Source organism: Natator depressus, chromosome 6, assembly GCF_965152275.1.
Source record: "Natator depressus isolate rNatDep1 chromosome 6, rNatDep2.hap1, whole genome shotgun sequence".
Classification (NCBI taxonomy): Eukaryota; Metazoa; Chordata; order Testudines; family Cheloniidae; genus Natator; species Natator depressus.
In genome coordinates this window covers 126,623,408-126,635,411 of record NC_134239.1, presented here as the reverse complement: position 1 = coordinate 126,635,411, position 12,004 = coordinate 126,623,408, and the positions used below count along the sequence as shown (strand labels likewise).

At 43.6% G+C, this 12,004-nt stretch overlaps 1 long non-coding RNA gene across 1 annotated transcript in view; it reads right to left on the bottom strand.

Moving 5' to 3' along the window:
• Positions 1 to 12,004, bottom strand: part of LOC141990241 (uncharacterized) — a 348,636-nt gene that overhangs the window by 55,405 nt on the left and 281,227 nt on the right. Inside the window, exon 3 of the long non-coding RNA XR_012640115.1 lies at positions 562 to 694. This is a non-coding gene — a long non-coding RNA (uncharacterized LOC141990241). The remainder of the gene's footprint in view (positions 1 to 561; positions 695 to 12,004) is intronic.

Here is a 12,004-nt window from a genome sequence, read left to right as displayed (position 1 = left end):
CTGTTCAGGCTCCAAGAGGCTTAACACACTCAGGGATCTTGGGGATCAGATGCTTGGATTCCCCTCATAGCAATCAGGTGGGTGCCTGGAAGAGGCACCTGACAAGGTCTGTGACAGTGATAGTGCTGCTTGGGCAGAAGCATGTGGGTGACTTCTATTTTAGGAGAGGGGACTTTTGAGATCCAGTATAAAGGCTGGGGTGCCAGGGTTGGACTGAAGGCCCATGAGTGTACTCAGTTTGGTTTCCCCTAAAACCAGTTCACTCAGCTCCCATCAGTAGGTACGGGTGGTGGATTCTCCTTCTCTGCTTACAGGCATTAAGAAAATGGCAAATACCGTGCTGCTTCGAATACATCTCCAGACACATCTTCGACATCTCTAGAGTTCCAGTTTCTGTGAAGGAGGTCATGCAGCTACCTCACCCCAGCATCAACCCAGTTTCTCCCTGCCACCTAGTTTAGCTTGCTTGGCACACAAGTTTTATGGGTTACATGGGATTAGCTGTTGCAAATAGTTTATGTGCTTCTAGTTTTAAAAGTGTGCTCAGATATGGTACATTACCCAAGACTGATTGAAGACGTTCCCAGTCCTGTGTATGTTGATGGCCCAATATGTCACACTAGTTCCTCTTTGCTGGGCAGGCTAGTTGACATTTCCTCATCAACGCTGACTCATCCATAATGACACCGTTTTGCTGGAAAAGTCATCAGAAGGAGACTGTTTAAGGTCAGGGGTATTTTACAGGCACTAGAAATCAGAAGTCATTTTTCACTGTAACAATCAGAAGGGCTGTCCTCCCAGAGTTTACAAGTACGTGCATGAACACAAAGAGAGCCAAAACAAAATGACAAACTATTTGTATGAAAATCCATACTTACTGGGATTTGTGGCTCTACCCACTATTCAGAGTTCACAGAAATGCGCCAATATTTAAAAAGGGTAAATGGCATGACCCAGGTAATTATAGGCCTCTCAGTCTGACATTGGTCCCAGGCCAAAAAAATGAGCTGCTGATATCGAACTAGATTAATAAAGAATTAAAGGAGGGTAATGTAATTAATGCCAATCCACATGGGATTGTGGAAAATAGATCCTGTCAAATCTACTTGATATTTTGGTGGGATTACAAGTTTGGTTGAAAGAGATACTAGTGTTGAAGTAATATAGCTAGACTTGTGTAAGGCACTGGACTTGGTATTGCATGGTATTTTGATTTAAAAAACTAGAAAGATATAAAATTAACATAGTCAGCGATCCCTCAGAGTTCAAGGATGAAAGTCTTCCATTAAATGATAGCCAGTTATTGCTGGTGGCTCCTCAGGTGGCTAATAAGACCAGTCTTGGACCCACAGATCTTATCACAGTAGAGGCAAATGTTTCCTGGTGGAAGAGGCCGATCTGGATTGTAGAACTGGAGTGCATCACATTCTTTCCTCCTTTCCCATTTCTTCATTTCCTGTTGTCTTCGTTGGGCCTCGGAATGCTGGGAGCCTTGGCACAAAATTAACATGGCACACATTAAGTGGACTAAAAGCTGGCTAACCGAAAGGTCTCCAAATGTAATTGTAAATGGGAAGTCATCGTCCAATGGGTGTTTCTAGTGGGGAACCAGAGGGATCAGGTCTTGGCCCTACACTATTTAACATCTTTATCAATGACCTGGAAGAAAACAAATTCATCACTGATAAAGTTTTGAAATGACACAAAAATTGGGGGAGTAATAAATATAAAGAAGATAGGTCACTGATTCAGAGCAATCTGGATCACTTGGTAAGCTGGGACCAAACAAACAATATGCGTTTTAACATGGCTAAATGTATAGGTATACATTTAGAAATAAAGAAAGTAGGCCATCCTTATAGGATGGGGGACTCTATCCTGGGAAGGAGTGACTCTGAAAAGACAGGTGGGGTTTATGGTGAATAATCAGCTGACCATGAGCTCTCTGTTCAATGCTGGGGCCAAAAGGGCTAATGCAATCCTTGGATTCATAAACAGGGGGATCTCAAGTAGAATTAGAGAGGTTACTTTACCTCTATTTGGCACTGATGTGACCGCTGCTGGAATCTTGTGTCCAGTTCTGGTGTCCACATTTCAAGAAGGATACTGATAAATTGGAGATGGTTCAGAGAAGAGCCACAAGAATGATTAAAGGATAAGGAAACTATAAGATATGTGACAGACTCAGTGAGCTCAATCTATTTAGTTTACAACTGGGAAGGTTAATGTACTTATAGGCTTGATTACAGTCTATAAGTACCTACATGGGGAATAAATATTTAATAATGGGCTCTTCAATATATCAGAGAAAGGTCTAACACCATCCAATGGCTTGAAATTGAAGCTAGACAAATTCAGACAGGAAATAAGGTGTACTTTTCTTTTTTAAACACTAAGAGTAATTAACCATTGGAATAATTTACCAAGGATTGTGATAGATTCTCCATCACTGAAAAGTTTTTAAATCAGGATTGATATTTTTCTAAAAGTTCTGCTCTAGGAATTATTTTGAAGTTCTGTGGCCTGTGTTATACAGGAGGTCAGACTAGATGATCACAATGGTCCTTTCTGGCCTGGGAATCTATGAATATTATAGTAAGAAGCACAGCACGGAAAGAACTGCATAGCAAGCCTTCCCAGTTATTGCCGGCATGTTCTTTGAAGAAACTGTTTATATTTCATTCATCATTTCTGACTCATTGTAATCATGTCATGAGGAGTTGTATGTTTGTTATTAATCTCCTAATGGTTTCTATAGCTGTACCAAAACAGCACAGAGTGTGTTCTGTCCCCCTCTAGTGACTGGTCCACTGCAGGACAACAGCCTACTATTGCTAACAACTAATGGATTTATTCCTTTAGCTCAAATGGTGGAGATCTGTGCTGGGAAGCTGAAGTAGCAAACTTGCTGACAACCTGTGTAGGGAGTTGTTACTGAGACACCTTTGACATCTTTTATTACACTTCTGCTTTGCAAACTGAATTTTAAACACAAGGAATCAAACATACCCAACACAGATACCACATAAATTACATAGGACATTTTAGAATATAATAAACCATTACAAGTGTTTAGGTTTAGAAATGTTTAGGAAATTATACAAAAATTTGAGGAAACAAGTTTCCATAGCACACACAATTTTACTGCAAAAATATTTTCTATACAAGTCTTAGAACTTTGTGTAAAAATGTTGCTAAAGAATGGATTCATACATTGGAAGCTCTACGGGGCAGGGAGTGTTATTTGCTATATATTTGTACACCACTTAACACAATGGGGCTCTGATTTAGTTGAGGCCTCTGGGTACTACCAGACTAATATTAATACTAATTAGCATTTATAACAATGGAGGAAGTTCATATATTGATTTCTGATATGTTTCATAGCAAATGAAGCCAGAGGAAAGCTTAAGGGAGAAATTCAGATTTGGGGGTAAGGAGACAATACACTGAAGTTAGTGGAGCTGAACCCTTTTACACCAGATCTGAATTTGGCACCCCAAGTTTCATTGTTTGCAAAAGAAGTGGGGAAGGTGGAAGTGGGGGATGGTTTTTTTAAACAATCACATTTAAGACTGAGGTTGACAAAAAGTAACCTGGATACAGCACTACAGAAATTGGATGAGTGCTGCAGAATTGCTTATAAAAAGGCATCAATCCTACACTTTGGACCACCAGAAGTTCCCAGAGCCTCATTACAGAAAAAGACTGTCTGGACTATTAATGACTCCCTCCCAGCCTGAAGGAGTCATTATTCAGAGACCCAGGCCTACCATTTTTAATTAAAAGAATTAATTAATCCTCAGCTGGTGTCAATCTGTACAGACCGACTGGATTCAATGTAGAACACCTAGCACAATGTAGCCCTGATCGCATCTTGGGCCTCTATACAACTAACGACATCATCTCCTAGAAAGAGTGTATTTCATAAGAATTAGCAGAACCAGTAAGGTGTGAACTAAAGCAACCAAGGTTCTCAGATAGGCTTGGGAACAGAGTAAAATAGGGGAAAGACTGGACTACTGGTGAGGTGGGGTGGCGGGCGTGGCCACCAGCACAGCGCCACCTGCTGGTTGTCCAGGGAATTAGCTCTTTCCAGCCCCTGAGCGCCCTTTGCCGGCTTATGTCTCACCTGCCGCTGGGCCCCGTGTCCCTCCCGGACCCCGGTGCCCTTTACCCAGGGGTTCTGCCTACCGCAGCAACCCACAATCTGGGTCTCCCCATTCAGGGGAACCCCCAACCCTCTATCCCCACCTTACCTCAGTGGCTACTGCCAGTCATCATCTAGCCCCCGCTCCCTGGGGCAGACTGCAGTTTGTAAACCACTCATCATTGGCAAGGGGGGTTGGACCAGCTGCCTCTGCCTATATCTGCAGCCCTGGTACCTTTAGTAGGCCTTTAATTAGGCCTGCAGCCTGCGGTTTTACTAGGCTGGAGCTCCTCAGTTCCCTCTGCCCTTCCCCAGCACTGCTTCCTTAGGTACCCTCCCAGGTAGCTAGGTCCTTCTGTCTCTGGAGTCAGAGAGAGACTGTGTCAGCTTCTGGCCCACTGCCCTCTTATAAGGGCCAGCTGGGCCCTGATTAAGCTGACCACAGCTCTGGCTGCTTTCCTAATCAGCCTAGCTTCCCTCTCTGCAGCCCTCTCTGGGGCTGCTTTATCCCATTCTGGCAGGAGCAGGGTGACCACCCCGCTACAGGTGGGAATGAACAATCCAGAAACCAGTGGCAGCAGGAGCCATAGCAGAACTGGCCCTTGTGTAGAACTTTGCAGAGACACTGACTATGCAAATGTAGCACTAGATGAACTGTTCATTGGAACGAATAGAAAGGCACTCTGGAACGGAATGGAGAGCCTTACACCATCACACCTGTCCAACGAGCCCAAACCAAGGTACGGCTAGAAAATTCAAGGATAATTGGAGGCACAAAGAGCAATGAAATTACGAGCAGTCTAAGGCAGAGAGAATGTACCGGTACCTGGGATATCAGCTTTGACATGTTTGTCTAAAGGCACTAGGAGGTCGCCAGTATATCGGGGTCGGGGGTGGGTGGGTGAGTTGGGGATTAAAGATTCTGGAGAATGAAAGGCCAAGGGGCAAAGGGTCCAGAAAGCAGCTGGATCTCATCAGTTAACAATTCCTTACGGTGGGCAAAATCTCAGCCAACAAAATCTCAGCCCCTATGTCACCTCCTCCTGCTCAGCCCCAGCGCAGGGGATATGACCAAAGGGCACTGTGCTCCAGCTGGTATCGGGATCCTTAGTGACGCTTGCATGACAACATAAATTAGAACAGCCACTAGGCTCCTTTAATCTATATGTGTCAGAAGAAGCAGAGAGTAACCCTTAGCTCCCTGACCACTCTCTTCCTCTCCCCACCCAGCACTGACAATTCTACAGGAATCTGAATCCAAGAGCGGAATAACATACAAGAATAATTCAATTATTGGATGTGTTACAAACTAACACTGGGCCCCAGAAGACCATAAGAATGGCCACACTGGGTCAGACCAATAGTCCATCTAGCCCAGTATCCTGTCTTCCGACAGTGGCCTGTGCCAGATGCTTCAGACAGAGAGAACAGAACAAGGCAATTTATCAAGTGATCCACCCCCTGTCATCCAGCCCCAGCTCCTAGCAGAGGTTTAGGGAGACCGAGGGCATGGGGTAGCGTCCATGACCCTCTTGGCTAATAGCCATTGATGGACCTATCTGCCATGAACTTAAATTGTTCTTTTTTGAACCCAGTTGTACTTTTGGCCTTCACAACATCCCCTGGCAACAAGGTCTTCATGTTGACTGTGTGTTGTGTGAAGAAGTATTTCATATGTTCATTTTAAATCTGCTGCTTGTTAATTTCATTGGGTGACCCCTGGTTCTTGTGTTATGTGAAGGGTTAAAATAAAAACTTCCTTATTCACGTTCTCCACACCATTCGTGATTTTATAGACCTCTATCACATCCCCCCCTTAGTCGCCAGCTTTTTAATCTCTCCTCAAATGAAAGCTGTTCCATACCCTTAATTATCTTTGTTGCCCTTCTCTGTACTTTTTCCAATTCGAATACATCTTTTGTGGGATGGGCAACCAGAACTGCATACATAATTCATGGTGTGGGCATACAATGGATTTATACAGTGGCATTATGATATTTTCTGTCTTATTATCTAACCCTTTCCTAATGTTCTGTTTGCTTTTTTGACTGCCACTGCACATTGAGCAGATGTTTTCAGGGAACTCTCCACAGTGACTCAAAGGTTTCTATCTTGAGTGATAATAGCTCATTTAGACCCATTCATTTTGTATGTATATTGGGGAGTATGTTTTCAAATGTGCGTTACTTCACGTTTATCAACGTTAAATTTCATCTGCCATTTTCTTGCCCCATCATCCAGTTTTGTGAGATCCCTTTGTAACTCTCCACAGTCAGCTTTGGACTTAACTATTTTGATTGATTTTGTATTGTATGTAAACTTTGCCAACTCACTGTTACCCCTTTTTCCAGATCATTTATGAATATGTTAAACAGCATTGGTCACTGTACAGATTCTTGTGGGATTCTGCTCTTTACCTCTCTCCACTGTGAAAACTGACAGTTTATTCCGACCCTTTGTTTCCTGTCTTTTAACCAGTTACTAAACCATGAAAGGACCTTCCCTCTTATCTCATGACTGCCTACTTTGCTTAAAAGCCTTTGGTGAGGGACCTTGTCAAATGCTTCTGAAAGTCCAGCTACACTTTATCCACGGGATCACACTTGTCCACCTGGTTGTTGTTGACGCCCTCAGAGAATTGTAATAGATGGGTAAGGCATCAGTTCCCTTTACCAAAGCTCTGTTGCCTCTTTCCCAACATACTGTGTTCATCTATGTGTCTGATAATTCTGTTCTGTTTCAACCAATTTGCCGGATACCTTACCAGCCTGTAATTGCCAAAATAGACTCTGGAGCCTTTTTTTCAAAAAACGGTGTCACATTAGCTATCCTCCAGTCATCTGGTACAGAGGTTGATTTAAGCAATAGGTTACATACCACGGTTAGTAGTTCTGCAATTTCATATTTCAGTTCCTTCAGGACTCTTGGGTGAATACCATCTGGTCCTGGTGACTTATTACTGTTTAGTTTACCCATTTGTTCCCAAACCTCCTCTTTTGACACCTCAATCTGGGACAGTTCCTCAGATCTGTCACCTAAAAAGGATGGCTCAGGTGTAGAAATCTCCTTTCCATCCTCCGCAGTGAAGACTGATGCAAATAATTAATGTAGCTTCTCTGCAACGGCCCTGTCTTCCTTGAGCACTCCTCTAGCACGCTGATCGTCCAGTGGCCCCACAGATTGCTTGGCAGGCCTCCTGCTTCCGATGTACTTAAAAAACATTTTGCTGTTAGTTGTTGTGTCTTTTGCTAGTTGCTCTTCAAATTCTTTTTTGGCCTGCCTGATTACACTTTTACACTTGAATGGCCAGAGGTTATGCTCCTTTCTGCTTTTCTCAGTAGGGTTTGACTTCCAATTTTTAAAAGACGTCTTTGCCTCAAACCTCTTTTATTACTATGTCATTTGGCCGTGGTGATTTTTTTTTTTTTTGGTCTTCTTACTGGTTTTCGTTTTTATTTGGAGTATACATTTAATTTCTGCTTCCTTTATGGGTTTTTGATTATTTCCATGCATCTTAAAGGCATTTTACTCTTGTGACTGTTCCTTTGAATTTCCATTTAACTAGCTTCCTCTGTTTGTGGAGTTCCCCTTTTTGAAGTTAAATGATACTGTGGTGGGTTTCGTTGGTATTTTCTCCCCTACAAGGATGTTAAATTTAATTACATTATGGTCGCTATTACTGAGCAGTTCAGCTATATTCACCTTGGACCAGATCCTGTGTGCCACTGAAGACTAAATCAAGAATTGCCCCCCTCCTTGTGGGTTCCAAGACTAGTTGCTCCAAGAAGCAGTCATTAATGGTGTCTAGAAATGTTATCTCTGCATCCTGTCCTGAGGTGACATGTACCCAGTCACTATGGGGAGACTTGAACTCCCCCATTATTATTGGGTTTTCTGTTTTTGTAGCCTCTAATCTCCCTGAGCATTTCACAATCACCGTCACAATCCTGCTCAGGTGGTCAGTAGTATATTCCCACTGCCATATGCTTATTGTTCAAGCATGGAATTTCTATCCATAGAGATTCTATGGTACAGTTTGAGTCATTTAAAATTTTTACTATGTAACCCTTCTGCCAGTCGGAGTGAGCAGCAAGAAGGGTGGGGTTCAATATCTAGGGGGTTCCTTTTCAACAATATAACCAAAACCAGCTCGAGCCCCCACCCAGTGACCTGGGGAAATTTCACTCTACCAGCTGGGCGTCTCTAAGAGGCAATTCTTCCCCTCTCGCAAGCACAGAGTCTGAGATAGAAAGAAAAAACGAGGAGTCCTTGTGGCACCTTAGAGACTAACAAATGTATTTGGGCATAAGCTTTCGTGGGCTAGAAACCACTTCATCAGATGTATGAAGTAAAAGATGCAGGAGCAGGTATAAATATAGGGGTCGGTCCTGGGGCCGGTTTTGTTCAATATCTTCATAAATGATCTGGAGGATGGTGTGGATTGCACTCTCAGCAAATTTGCAGATGATACTAAACTGGGAGGAGTGGTAGATACGCTGGAGGGGAGGGATAGGATACAGAAGGACCTAGACAAATTGGAGGATTGGGCCAAAAGAAATCTGATGAGGTTCAATAAGGATAAGTGCAGGGTCCTGCACTTAGGATGGAAGAATCCAATGCACCGCTACAGACTAGGGACCGAATGGCTAGGCAGCAGTTCTGCGGAAAAGGACCTAGGGGTGACAGTGGACGAGAAGCTGGATATGAGTCAACAGTGTGCCCTTGTTGCCAAGAAGGCCAATGGCATTTTGGGATGTATAAGTAGGGGCATAGCGAGCAGATCGAGGGATGTGATCGTTCCCCTCTATTCGACACTGGTGAGGCCTCATCTGGAGTACTGTGTCCAGTTTTGGGCCCCACACTACAAGAAGGATGTGGATAAATTGGAGAGAGTCCAGCGAAGGGCAACAAAAATGATTAGGGGTCTAGAGCACATGACTTACGAAGAGAGGCTGAGGGAGCTGGGATTGTTTAGTCTGCAGAAGAGAAGAATGAGGGGGGATTTGATAGCTGCTTTCAACTACCTGAAAGGGGGTTCCAAAGAGGATGGCTCTAGACTGTTCTCAATGGTAGCAGATGACAGAACGAGGAGTAATGGTCTCAAGTTGCAATGGGGGAGGTTTAGATTGGATATTAGGAAAAACTTTTTCACTAAGAGGGTGGTGAAACACTGGAATGCGTTACCTAGGGAGGTGGTAGAATCTCCTTCCTTAGAGGTTTTTAAGGTCAGGCTTGACAAAGCCCTGGCTGGGATGATTTAACTGGGAATTGGTCCTGCTTCGAGCAGGGGGTTGGACTAGATGACCTTCTGGGGTCCCTTCCAACCCTGATATTCTATGATTCTATGATTCTATGAAATACATGAAAGGATGGGGGTTGCTTTACCACGTGTTAGGTCAGTCTAATGAGATAAATCAATTAACAGCAGGATACCAAGGGAGGAGAAATAACTTTTGAACTGGTACGAGAGTGGCCCATTACAGACAGTTGACAAGAAGGTGTGAGTAACCGTAGGGAGACATTAGTATGGGGGAAATTAAGTTTAGGTTTTGTAATGACCCAACCAGTCTTTATTCAGGCCTAATCTGATGGTATCTAATTTGCAAGGAGTCCAGAATCTGGTCTCCATTCTAGGGTACTCAATGGTAGTGTTGTCCTCTGCAGACTCGCTCTCAGGTGTGCTAGATAAAGGTGGATTAGCCCCACAGGGCCCACTGCGCGGGCTGGGTGGTGGATTTGGTCCAGGTCCCATGTCATGGTCCATTCCATAAGGGGTGCCTACCAATTCCCCCACAGATAGTAGGAGGTTTCTATGTACCGCCTTTATTTGCCCCGACCCCCTCTCAGGTTAAATCTTGTAATCTGGCAGATCTCCCAGCTTTTCCATCACTTGGTAAGGTATTGCCTTCCATCTCTCAGCAATCTTGTGTTTGCCAGCAACACCCAAATTTCGCAGCAGGACTCTGCTTACAACTATGTTTGCTTTGCTTATGTTTTCTTTCACATATAGTGCCATTCCCCCACCAGAGCAACCTTCTCTGTCATTCCTGTATATTTTGTACCCTGGTATTACCGTGTCCAATTGATTATCATCATTCCACCAAGTTTCTGTGCTGCCTATTATGTCAATTTCCTCCTTTAATACCAGGACCTCAAGTTCACTCATCTTAGTATTTAGACTTCTTGCATTTGTATAAAAGCACTTATAAAATGTGCCAATGTTTAGTTGTCTGCCTTCATGTGATGTAATTGAATGGGACTCTTTCACTTGAGTGTTTCTCTTCAGTTCCTACCAGTACTTTATCAACCTCTATCCTCTCCTCTGTATTAGGATTTAGAGTATCCCCTTTAATAAATCCTCCCCTAAAGGATGTCTCTGTCCAAACCATGTGCTACTCTGCACCTGTTGGCTTTCCCCCAGCCCTTACTTTAAAAACTCCTCTATGACCTTTTTAATTTTACATGCCAGCAATCTAGTTCCATTTTGGTTTAGGTGGAGCCCATCCTTCCTGTACAGGCTCCTCCTTTCCCAAAAGGTTCACCAATTCCTAATAAACCTAAAACCCCTCCTCTCTATACCAATATGTCATCCACGCAATGAGACCCTGTTATTCTGCCTTTCTAACTGGCTTTGCATATGGAACTGGAATCATTTCAGGGAATGCTACTATGGAGATCATGGACTTTAATCTCTTCCTAGCAGCCTAAATTTGGCCCCCAGGACCTCTCTCCTACCTTTCCCTGTGTCATTGGTACCTACATGTACCACAACCACTGGCTCCTCTCCAGAACTGCACATAAGCCTGCCTAGATATCTCGAGAGGTCCCCAATCTTAGAACCCGGCAGGCAATTCACCAGGCAGTTCTCTTGGTCATCACAAACCCAACTATCTATATTTCCAAAAATCAAATCCCCCATTACTATTACCTGTCTCTTCCTAATAACTGGGGTCCACTCCCCTGAAGAAGTATTTTCAGTGTGAGAGGATACCATTACATCATCTGGAAGGAGGGTCCCAACTCTGAGATCATTTCCCTCTACTCCAATTTGATGTTCTTCTCCCACGAGACTTTCATCCTCCTCAACGACACATTATGTGAGATGCTGTGCAGACACACAGAAAGAGGCAGTCCCTGTCCTGAAGAGCTTTCAGTCTAGACAAGGCAGACAGAAGATGGGAGGAGAACAGAGCCCAGAGATGGGAAGTACTTGCCCCAGGTCACACAACGATGTGTTTTGATAAAATCAGGATCATTAAGGACATGCATCACTTTTGTTTAAACTCTGTTGAAATCCAAGTTACAAGAGCAGGAGTAAGAAGCTTGTGAAAATACAGAACTACCCCTTTACAAAGAACAAACTGAAGGGCTGGCCAGTGGCAAAGAGAAAAGTCTCATCCGTCGTTTGTCATTATTGGTGGTAAGCTGACGGCTGTTGGTAATATGATGCTTAAAGGGGAAAATAAAAACAGATTCCAAGCAACATAAGGAGAGAAATGCTACATCACATTCCCATGTTATTCTGCAAAAGGAGAGCCACAGAAACCATTTCCTGGGCTGGGGTGAACACCCAGATTGCTGATATTATTTTGAAATATTCAGTGTTTCAAATGCATTGATCACAGTAACCTGATGAACCAGTAACTACTGCAATGATATTTGCAAAATGTATCAGCCAACTTCTTTTAATCTGAAGGCAAGGACTGTTCAGTGGTGGTCAACTCCATTGCACCGCTGAGTTGAACACAAGCGAGAAGTGAAACAGGAAATAGTCAGGTGACATCTCTCTTTGCAAGGCACAGAGTGTCTGAGCTAGTCCTCGGAACTCCCATTGGTTTGAGTGGGAATCCTGGG